General features: G+C 43.9%; 6 non-coding genes across 6 annotated transcripts; all 6 read right to left on the bottom strand.

Annotated features, from left to right (window-relative positions):
* Nucleotides 1-1,050: 1,050 nt before the first annotated feature.
* trnav-uac (transfer RNA valine (anticodon UAC)) lies at nt 1,051-1,123 on the bottom strand. Its single transcript has one exon. It is a non-coding gene; the product is annotated as a tRNA-Val (tRNA).
* A 1,174-nt stretch (nt 1,124-2,297) lies between these two features.
* Nucleotides 2,298-2,370, bottom strand: trnav-uac (transfer RNA valine (anticodon UAC)). Its single transcript has one exon. It is a non-coding gene; the product is annotated as a tRNA-Val (tRNA).
* Nucleotides 2,371-3,934: 1,564 nt separating this feature from the next.
* trnav-uac (transfer RNA valine (anticodon UAC)) lies at nt 3,935-4,007 on the bottom strand. The gene has a single exon. It is a non-coding gene; the product is annotated as a tRNA-Val (tRNA).
* A 1,564-nt stretch (nt 4,008-5,571) lies between these two features.
* Nucleotides 5,572-5,644, bottom strand: trnav-uac (transfer RNA valine (anticodon UAC)). Its single transcript has one exon. It is a non-coding gene; the product is annotated as a tRNA-Val (tRNA).
* A 1,564-nt stretch (nt 5,645-7,208) lies between these two features.
* Nucleotides 7,209-7,281, bottom strand: trnav-uac (transfer RNA valine (anticodon UAC)). The gene has a single exon. It is a non-coding gene; the product is annotated as a tRNA-Val (tRNA).
* A 1,564-nt stretch (nt 7,282-8,845) lies between these two features.
* On the bottom strand, nt 8,846-8,918 carry trnav-uac (transfer RNA valine (anticodon UAC)). The gene has a single exon. It is a non-coding gene; the product is annotated as a tRNA-Val (tRNA).
* Nucleotides 8,919-10,147: the final 1,229 nt, after the last annotated feature.

The following is a 10,147-nucleotide window of genomic DNA, read 5'->3' as shown; positions in this document are numbered from 1 at the left end:
ATAGCTCTGAAAAGTTTAACATGGTGGAAACTGATAATAGACTGAATATCAGTACTAAGTGCATAACTCCTTCACCATGCTCGTTTGGAGAGGTGCACACTACTTTTAGTTTGGAAAAAAAAGCACTCTAAGTATTGAGAAAATCAGTACATCTAACTGGACCTTTCTGTTTTAAACCTGATTTACAAAGAAAGATCGATTTGTTTTTATAGGAAAAATCGGGCTGTAAAAAAAATCACAAGCTCTTAGGGAAGGGGTTCTTGACAAATGAAAGTCTGGACAGAGCCAATGAAGTGGGCATGCCTCAACCTCCAGCCTGTCCGTCTACAGTCGTCAGGTGACGAGAAAGCTGGAGTAACTGAACTGGAACAAGGCTGCAATTTCAGACGATATGAGCCCCAGGGTTCCGAAGGCCTGTATGGAATAACCAAGTGGATCTCTACTTCTTATGTTCAAGCTTAGCCCCAATCAGGAGAAATTTCAGGTGCTGCAGAAGACACCCTGCCTTTTCTCGGGGCTAAAGAAAATCCCATCCATCCATGCCCAACATAACAGATCAGTTGCACTAACATCCCGTATCATGAAAGTCCAGGAGAGAGCGTTATTAGCTCTTGTAGGGTTACAAGTTAACATCTTTCAGGATTCGCTAGAGTTTGCTTATTTTCTTGCTGTTGGTGTAAAAGATGCCATCATCTACTTGCTTCAGTGAGCCCACTCCCATCTCCAAAAAACAAGCAGCACGGTGAGGATCTTTTTCTTTGATTTCTCTAGTGCTTTTGATACAATTCAAGTTACACCGATATGTGAGAAGCTCTCTAAAATGATGGTGGATACCTCCAGAATGGCCTAGATAGTGAGTACCTGACAAACAGAGCAGAGTATGTCACACTCAAGGGATGTGTGTTTGAGAGAGTGGTCAGCAGCAGAGGAGCACCCCAGGGCAATGTACCCTCTCCATTTCTATGTAACCTGTAAACCTCAGTTATATAAGAGAAAGGTATTAAGCCACTGCTTTTAGACTCCAGCTACATGTGAAGGAGTCCTGAAGCTTGGTTCTGCTGGGGGTTGAACCCAGGACTTTCTGCGTGTAAAGCACACGTGATAACCGCTACACTACAGAACCTCTTGCGGCTGTTGTCATGGAAACCTGGAAACCCTACATCTTAGCTGACAAAGGGACAACCTCCATTCCAGTGTTCTGGAAAGACAATCTTCTGACGCAACTGAACATCAGTGAAGTACAAGTAAATAGCTCTGAAAAGTTTAACATGGTGGAAACTGATAATAGACTGAAGATCAGTACTAAGTGCATAACTCCTTCACCATGCTCGTTTGGAGAGGTGCACACTACTTTTAGTTTGAAAAAAAAGCACTCTAAGTATTGAGAATATCAGTACATCCAACTGGACCTTTCTGTTTTAAACCTGATTTACAAAGAAAGGTCGATTTGTTTTTATAGGAAAAATCGGGCTGTAAAAAAAATCACAAGCTCTTAGGGAAGGGGTTCTTGACAAATGAAAGTCTGGACAGAGCCAATGAAGTGGGCATGCCTCAACCTCCAGCCTGTCCGTCTACAGTCGTCAGGTGACGAGAAAGCTGGAGTAACTGAACTGGAACAAGGCTGCAATTTCAGACGATATGAGCCCCAGGGTTCCGATGGCCTGTATGGAATAACCAAGTGGATCTCTACTTCTTATGTTCAAGCTTAGCCCCAATCAGTAGAAATTTCAGGTGCTGCAGAAGACACCCTGCCTTTTCTCGGGGCTAAAGAAAATCCCATCCATCCATGCCCAACATAACAGATCAGTTGCACTAACATCCCGTATCATGAAAGTCCAGGAGAGAGCGTTATTAGCTCTTGTAGGGTTACAAGTTAACATCTTTCAGGATTCGCTAGAGTTTGCTTATTTTCTTGCTGTTGGTGTAAAAGATGCCATCATCTACTTGCTTCAGTGAGCCCACTCCCATCTCCAAAAAACAAGCAGCACGGTGAGGATCTTTTTCTTTGATTTCTCTAGTGCTTTTGATACAATTCAAGTTACACCGATATGTGAGAAGCTCTCTAAAATGATGGTGGATACCTCCAGAATGGCCTAGATAGTGAGTACCTGACAAACAGAGCAGAGTATGTCACACTCAAGGGATGTGTGTTTGAGAGAGTGGTCAGCAGCAGAGGAGCACCCCAGGGCAATGTACCCTCTCCATTTCTATGTAACCTGTAAACCTCAGTTATATAAGAGAAAGGTATTAAGCCACTGCTTTTAGACTCCAGCTACATGTGAAGGAGTCCTGAAGCTTGGTTCTGCTGGGGGTTGAACCCAGGACTTTCTGCGTGTAAAGCACACGTGATAACCGCTACACTACAGAACCTCTTGCGGCTGTTGTCATGGAAACCTGGAAACCCTACATCTTAGCTGACAAAGGGACAACCTCCATTCCAGTGTTCTGGAAAGACAATCTTCTGACGCAACTGAACATCAGTGAAGTACAAGTAAATAGCTCTGAAAAGTTTAACATGGTGGAAACTGATAATAGACTGAAGATCAGTACTAAGTGCATAACTCCTTCACCATGCTCGTTTGGAGAGGTGCACACTACTTTTAGTTTGAAAAAAAAGCACTCTAAGTATTGAGAATATCAGTACATCCAACTGGACCTTTCTGTTTTAAACCTGATTTACAAAGAAAGGTCGATTTGTTTTTATAGGAAAAATCGGGCTGTAAAAAAAATCACAAGCTCTTAGGGAAGGGGTTCTTGACAAATGAAAGTCTGGACAGAGCCAATGAAGTGGGCATGCCTCAACCTCCAGCCTGTCCGTCTACAGTCGTCAGGTGACGAGAAAGCTGGAGTAACTGAACTGGAACAAGGCTGCAATTTCAGACGATATGAGCCCCAGGGTTCCGATGGCCTGTATGGAATAACCAAGTGGATCTCTACTTCTTATGTTCAAGCTTAGCCCCAATCAGTAGAAATTTCAGGTGCTGCAGAAGACACCCTGCCTTTTCTCGGGGCTAAAGAAAATCCCATCCATCCATGCCCAACATAACAGATCAGTTGCACTAACATCCCGTATCATGAAAGTCCAGGAGAGAGCGTTATTAGCTCTTGTAGGGTTACAAGTTAACATCTTTCAGGATTCGCTAGAGTTTGCTTATTTTCTTGCTGTTGGTGTAAAAGATGCCATCATCCACCTGCTTCATTGAGCCCACTCCAAAAAACAAGCAGCACGTGAGGATCTTTTTCTTTGATTTCTCTAGTGCTTTTGATACAATTCAAGTTACACCGATATGTGAGAAGCTCTCTAAGATGATGGTGGATACCTCCAGAATGGCCTAGATAGTGACTACCTGACAAACAGAGCAGAGTATGTCACACTCAAGGGATGTGTGTTTGAGAGAGTGGTCAGCAGCAGAGGAGCACCCCAGGGCAATGTACCCTCTCCATTTCTATGTAACCTGTAAACCTCAGTTATATAAGAGAAAGGTATTAAGCCACTGCTTTTAGACTCCAGCTACATGTGAAGGAGTCCTGAAGCTTGGTTCCGCTGGGGGTTGAACCCAGGACTTTCTGCGTGCTTCTACTTGCTTCAGTGAGCCCACTCCCATCTCCAAAAAACAAGCAGCACGGTGAGGATCTTTTTCTTTGATTTCTCTAGTGCTTTTGATACAATTCAAGTTACACCGATATGTGAGAAGCTCTCTAAAATGATGGTGGATACCTCCAGAATGGCCTAGATAGTGACTACCTGACAAACAGAGTAGAGTATGTCACACTCAAGGGATGTGTGTTTGAGAGAGTGGTCAGCAGCAGAGGAGCACCCCAGGGCACTGTACCCTCTCCATTTCTATGTAACCTGTAAACATCAGTTATATAAGAGAAAGGAAATAAGCCACAGTTTTTAGACTCCAGCTACATGTGAAGGAGTCCTGAAGCTTGGTTCTGCTGGGGGTTGAACCCAGGACTTTCTGCGTGTAAAGCAGACGTGATAACCGCTACACTACAGAACCTCATGCGGCTGTTGTCATGGAAACCTGGAAACCCTACATCTTAGCTGACAAAGGGACAACCTCCATTCCAGTGTTCTGGAAAGACAATTTTCTGACGCAACTGAACATCAGTGAAGTACAAGTAAATAGCTCTGAAAAGTTTAACATGGTGGAAACTGATAATAGACTGAAGATCAGTACTAAGTGCATAACTCCTTCACCATGCTCGTTTGGAGAGGTGCACACTACTTTTAGTTTGAAAAAAAAGCACTCTAAGTATTGAGAATATCAGTACATCTAACTGGACCTTTCTGTTTTAAACCTGATTTACAAAGAAAGGTCGATTTGTTTTTATAGGAAAAATCGGGCTGTAAAAAAAATCACAAGCTCTTAGGGAAGGGGTTCTTGACAAATGAAAGTCTGGACAGAGCCAATGAAGTGGGCATGCCTCAACCTCCAGCCTGTCCGTCTACAGTCGTCAGGTGACGAGAAAGCTGGAGTAACTGAACTGGAACAAGGCTGCAATTTCAGACGATATGAGCCCCAGGGTTCCGAAGGCCTGTATGGAATAACCACTTGTATCTCTACTTCTTATGTTCAAGCTTAGCCCCAATCAGGAGAAATTTCAGGTGCTGCAGAAGACACCCTGCCTTTTCTCGGGGCTAAAGAAAATCCCATCCATCCATGCCCAACATAACAGATCAGTTGCACTAACATCCCGTATCATGAAAGTCCAGGAGAGAGCGTTATTAGCTCTTGTAGGGTTACAAGTTAACATCTTTCAGGATTCGCTAGAGTTTGCTTATTTTCTTGCTGTTGGTGTAAAAGATGCCATCATCCACCTGCTTCATTGAGCCCACTCCAAAAAACAAGCAGCACGTGAGGATCTTTTTCTTTGATTTCTCTAGTGCTTTTGATACAATTCAAGTTACACCGATATGTGAGAAGCTCTCTAAGATGATGGTGGATACCTCCAGAATGGCCTAGATAGTGACTACCTGACAAACAGAGCAGAGTATGTCACACTCAAGGGATGTGTGTTTGAGAGAGTGGTCAGCAGCAGAGGAGCACCCCAGGGCAATGTACCCTCTCCATTTCTATGTAACCTGTAAACCTCAGTTATATAAGAGAAAGGTATTAAGCCACTGCTTTTAGACTCCAGCTACATGTGAAGGAGTCCTGAAGCTTGGTTCCGCTGGGGGTTGAACCCAGGACTTTCTGCGTGCTTCTACTTGCTTCAGTGAGCCCACTCCCATCTCCAAAAAACAAGCAGCACGGTGAGGATCTTTTTCTTTGATTTCTCTAGTGCTTTTGATACAATTCAAGTTACACCGATATGTGAGAAGCTCTCTAAAATGATGGTGGATACCTCCAGAATGGCCTAGATAGTGAGTACCTGACAAACAGAGCAGAGTATGTCACACTCAAGGGATGTGTGTTTGAGAGAGTGGTCAGCAGCAGAGGAGCACCCCAGGGCAATGTACCCTCTCCATTTCTATGTAACCTGTAAACCTCAGTTATATAAGAGAAAGGTATTAAGCCACTGCTTTTAGACTCCAGCTACATGTGAAGGAGTCCTGAAGCTTGGTTCTGCTGGGGGTTGAACCCAGGACTTTCTGCGTGTAAAGCACACGTGATAACCGCTACACTACAGAACCTCTTGCGGCTGTTGTCATGGAAACCTGGAAACCCTACATCTTAGCTGACAAAGGGACAACCTCCATTCCAGTGTTCTGGAAAGACAATCTTCTGACGCAACTGAACATCAGTGAAGTACAAGTAAATAGCTCTGAAAAGTTTAACATGGTGGAAACTGATAATAGACTGAAGATCAGTACTAAGTGCATAACTCCTTCACCATGCTCGTTTGGAGAGGTGCACACTACTTTTAGTTTGAAAAAAAAGCACTCTAAGTATTGAGAATATCAGTACATCCAACTGGACCTTTCTGTTTTAAACCTGATTTACAAAGAAAGGTCGATTTGTTTTTATAGGAAAAATCGGGCTGTAAAAAAAATCACAAGCTCTTAGGGAAGGGGTTCTTGACAAATGAAAGTCTGGACAGAGCCAATGAAGTGGGCATGCCTCAACCTCCAGCCTGTCCGTCTACAGTCGTCAGGTGACGAGAAAGCTGGAGTAACTGAACTGGAACAAGGCTGCAATTTCAGACGATATGAGCCCCAGGGTTCCGATGGCCTGTATGGAATAACCAAGTGGATCTCTACTTCTTATGTTCAAGCTTAGCCCCAATCAGGAGAAATTTCAGGTGCTGCAGAAGACACCCTGCCTTTTCTCGGGGCTAAAGAAAATCCCATCCATCCATGCCCAACATAACAGATCAGTTGCACTAACATCCCGTATCATGAAAGTCCAGGAGAGAGCGTTATTAGCTCTTGTAGGGTTACAAGTTAACATCTTTCAGGATTCGCTAGAGTTTGCTTATTTTCTTGCTGTTGGTGTAAAAGATGCCATCATCCACCTGCTTCATTGAGCCCACTCCAAAAAACAAGCAGCACGTGAGGATCTTTTTCTTTGATTTCTCTAGTGCTTTTGATACAATTCAAGTTACACCGATATGTGAGAAGCTCTCTAAGATGATGGTGGATACCTCCAGAATGGCCTAGATAGTGACTACCTGACAAACAGAGCAGAGTATGTCACACTCAAGGGATGTGTGTTTGAGAGAGTGGTCAGCAGCAGAGGAGCACCCCAGGGCAATGTACCCTCTCCATTTCTATGTAACCTGTAAACCTCAGTTATATAAGAGAAAGGTATTAAGCCACTGCTTTTAGACTCCAGCTACATGTGAAGGAGTCCTGAAGCTTGGTTCCGCTGGGGGTTGAACCCAGGACTTTCTGCGTGCTTCTACTTGCTTCAGTGAGCCCACTCCCATCTCCAAAAAACAAGCAGCACGGTGAGGATCTTTTTCTTTGATTTCTCTAGTGCTTTTGATACAATTCAAGTTTCACCGATATGTGAGAAGCTCTCTAAAATGATGGTGGATACCTCCAGAATGGCCTAGATAGTGACTACCTGACAAACAGAGCAGAGTATGTCACACTCAAGGGATGTGTGTTTGAGAGAGTGGTCAGCAGCAGAGGAGCACCCCAGGGCACTGTACCCTCTCCATTTCTATGTAACCTGTAAACCTCAGTTATATAAGAGAAAGGAATTAAGCCACTGCTTTTAGACTCCAGCTACATGTGAAGGAGTCCTGAAGCTTGGTTCTGCTGGGGGTTGAACCCAGGACTTTCTGCGTGTAAAGCAGACGTGATAACCGCTACACTACAGAACCTCTTGCGGCTGTTGTCATGGAAACCTGGAAACCCTACATCTTAGCTGACAAAGGGACAACCTCCATTCCAGTGTTCTGGAAAGACAATCTTCTGACGCAACTGAACATCAGTGAAGTACAAGTAAATAGCTCTGAAAAGTTTAACATGGTGGAAACTGATAATAGACTGAAGATCAGTACTAAGTGCATAACTCCTTCACCATGCTCGTTTGGAGAGGTGCACACTACTTTTAGTTTGAAAAAAAAGCACTCTAAGTATTGAGAATATCAGTACATCTAACTGGACCTTTCTGTTTTAAACCTGATTTACAAAGAAAGGTCGATTTGTTTTTATAGGAAAAATCGGGCTGTAAAAAAAATCACAAGCTCTTAGGGAAGGGGTTCTTGACAAATGAAAGTCTGGACAGAGCCAATGAAGTGGGCATGCCTCAACCTCCAGCCTGTCCGTCTACAGTCGTCAGGTGACGAGAAAGCTGGAGTAACTGAACTGGAACAAGGCTGCAATTTCAGACGATATGAGCCCCAGGGTTCCGATGGCCTGTATGGAATAACCAAGTGGATCTCTACTTCTTATGTTCAAGCTTAGCCCCAATCAGGAGAAATTTCAGGTGCTGCAGAAGACACCCTGCCTTTTCTCGGGGCTAAAGAAAATCCCATCCATCCATGCCCAACATAACAGATCAGTTGCACTAACATCCCGTATCATGAAAGTCCAGGAGAGAGCGTTATTAGCTCTTGTAGGGTTACAAGTTAACATCTTTCAGGATTCGCTAGAGTTTGCTTATTTTCTTGCTGTTGGTGTAAAAGATGCCATCATCCACCTGCTTCATTGAGCCCACTCCAAAAAACAAGCAGCACGTGAGGATCTTTTTCTTTGATTTCTCTAGTGCTTTTGATACAATTCAAGTTACACCGATATGTGAGAAGCTCTCTAAGATGATGGTGGATACCTCCAGAATGGCCTAGATAGTGACTACCTGACAAACAGAGCAGAGTATGTCACACTCAAGGGATGTGTGTTTGAGAGAGTGGTCAGCAGCAGAGGAGCACCCCAGGGCAATGTACCCTCTCCATTTCTATGTAACCTGTAAACCTCAGTTATATAAGAGAAAGGTATTAAGCCACTGCTTTTAGACTCCAGCTACATGTGAAGGAGTCCTGAAGCTTGGTTCCGCTGGGGGTTGAACCCAGGACTTTCTGCGTGCTTCTACTTGCTTCAGTGAGCCCACTCCCATCTCCAAAAAACAAGCAGCACGGTGAGGATCTTTTTCTTTGATTTCTCTAGTGCTTTTGATACAATTCAAGTTACACCGATATGTGAGAAGCTCTCTAAAATGATGGTGGATACCTCCAGAATGGCCTAGATAGTGACTACCTGACAAACAGAGTAGAGTATGTCACACTCAAGGGATGTGTGTTTGAGAGAGTGGTCAGCAGCAGAGGAGCACCCCAGGGCACTGTACCCTCTCCATTTCTATGTAACCTGTAAACATCAGTTATATAAGAGAAAGGAAATAAGCCACAGTTTTTAGACTCCAGCTACATGTGAAGGAGTCCTGAAGCTTGGTTCTGCTGGGGGTTGAACCCAGGACTTTCTGCGTGTAAAGCAGACGTGATAACCGCTACACTACAGAACCTCATGCGGCTGTTGTCATGGAAACCTGGAAACCCTACATCTTAGCTGACAAAGGGACAACCTCCATTCCAGTGTTCTGGAAAGACAATTTTCTGACGCAACTGAACATCAGTGAAGTACAAGTAAATAGCTCTGAAAAGTTTAACATGGTGGAAACTGATAATAGACTGAAGATCAGTACTAAGTGCATAACTCCTTCACCATGCTCGTTTGGAGAGGTGCACACTACTTTTAGTTTGAAAAAAAAGCACTCTAAGTATTGAGAATATCAGTACATCTAACTGGACCTTTCTGTTTTAAACCTGATTTACAAAGAAAGGTCGATTTGTTTTTATAGGAAAAATCGGGCTGTAAAAAAAATCACAAGCTCTTAGGGAAGGGGTTCTTGACAAATGAAAGTCTGGACAGAGCCAATGAAGTGGGCATGCCTCAACCTCCAGCCTGTCCGTCTACAGTCGTCAGGTGACGAGAAAGCTGGAGTAACTGAACTGGAACAAGGCTGCAATTTCAGACGATATGAGCCCCAGGGTTCCGAAGGCCTGTATGGAATAACCACTTGTATCTCTACTTCTTATGTTCAAGCTTAGCCCCAATCAGGAGAAATTTCAGGTGCTGCAGAAGACACCCTGCCTTTTCTCGGGGCTAAAGAAAATCCCATCCATCCATGCCCAACATAACAGATCAGTTGCACTAACATCCCGTATCATGAAAGTCCAGGAGAGAGCGTTATTAGCTCTTGTAGGGTTACAAGTTAACATCTTTCAGGATTCGCTAGAGTTTGCTTATTTTCTTGCTGTTGGTGTAAAAGATGCCATCATCCACCTGCTTCATTGAGCCCACTCTAAAAAACAAGCAGCACGTGAGGATCTTTTTCTTTGATTTCTCTAGTGCTTTTGATACAATTCAAGTTACACCGATATGTGAGAAGCTCTCTAAGATGATGGTGGATACCTCCAGAATGGCCTAGATAGTGACTACCTGACAAACAGAGCAGAGTATGTCACACTCAAGGGATGTGTGTTTGAGAGAGTGGTCAGCAGCAGAGGAGCACCCCAGGGCAATGTACCCTCTCCATTTCTATGTAACCTGTAAACCTCAGTTATATAAGAGAAAGGTATTAAGCCACTGCTTTTAGACTCCAGCTACATGTGAAGGAGTCCTGAAGCTTGGTTCCGCTGGGGGTTGAACCCAGGACTTTCTGCGTGCTTCTACTTGCTTCAGTGAGCCCAC

The sequence above is a fragment of the Leuresthes tenuis genome, unplaced genomic scaffold, assembly GCF_036924035.1.
Source record: "Leuresthes tenuis unplaced genomic scaffold, fLeuTen1.0.hap1 SCAF_21, whole genome shotgun sequence".
NCBI classification, from domain to species: Eukaryota; Metazoa; Chordata; class Actinopteri; order Atheriniformes; family Atherinopsidae; genus Leuresthes; species Leuresthes tenuis.
The sequence above is the reverse complement of the archived record's forward strand: the minus strand, read 5'-3'. Positions and strand labels throughout refer to the sequence as shown.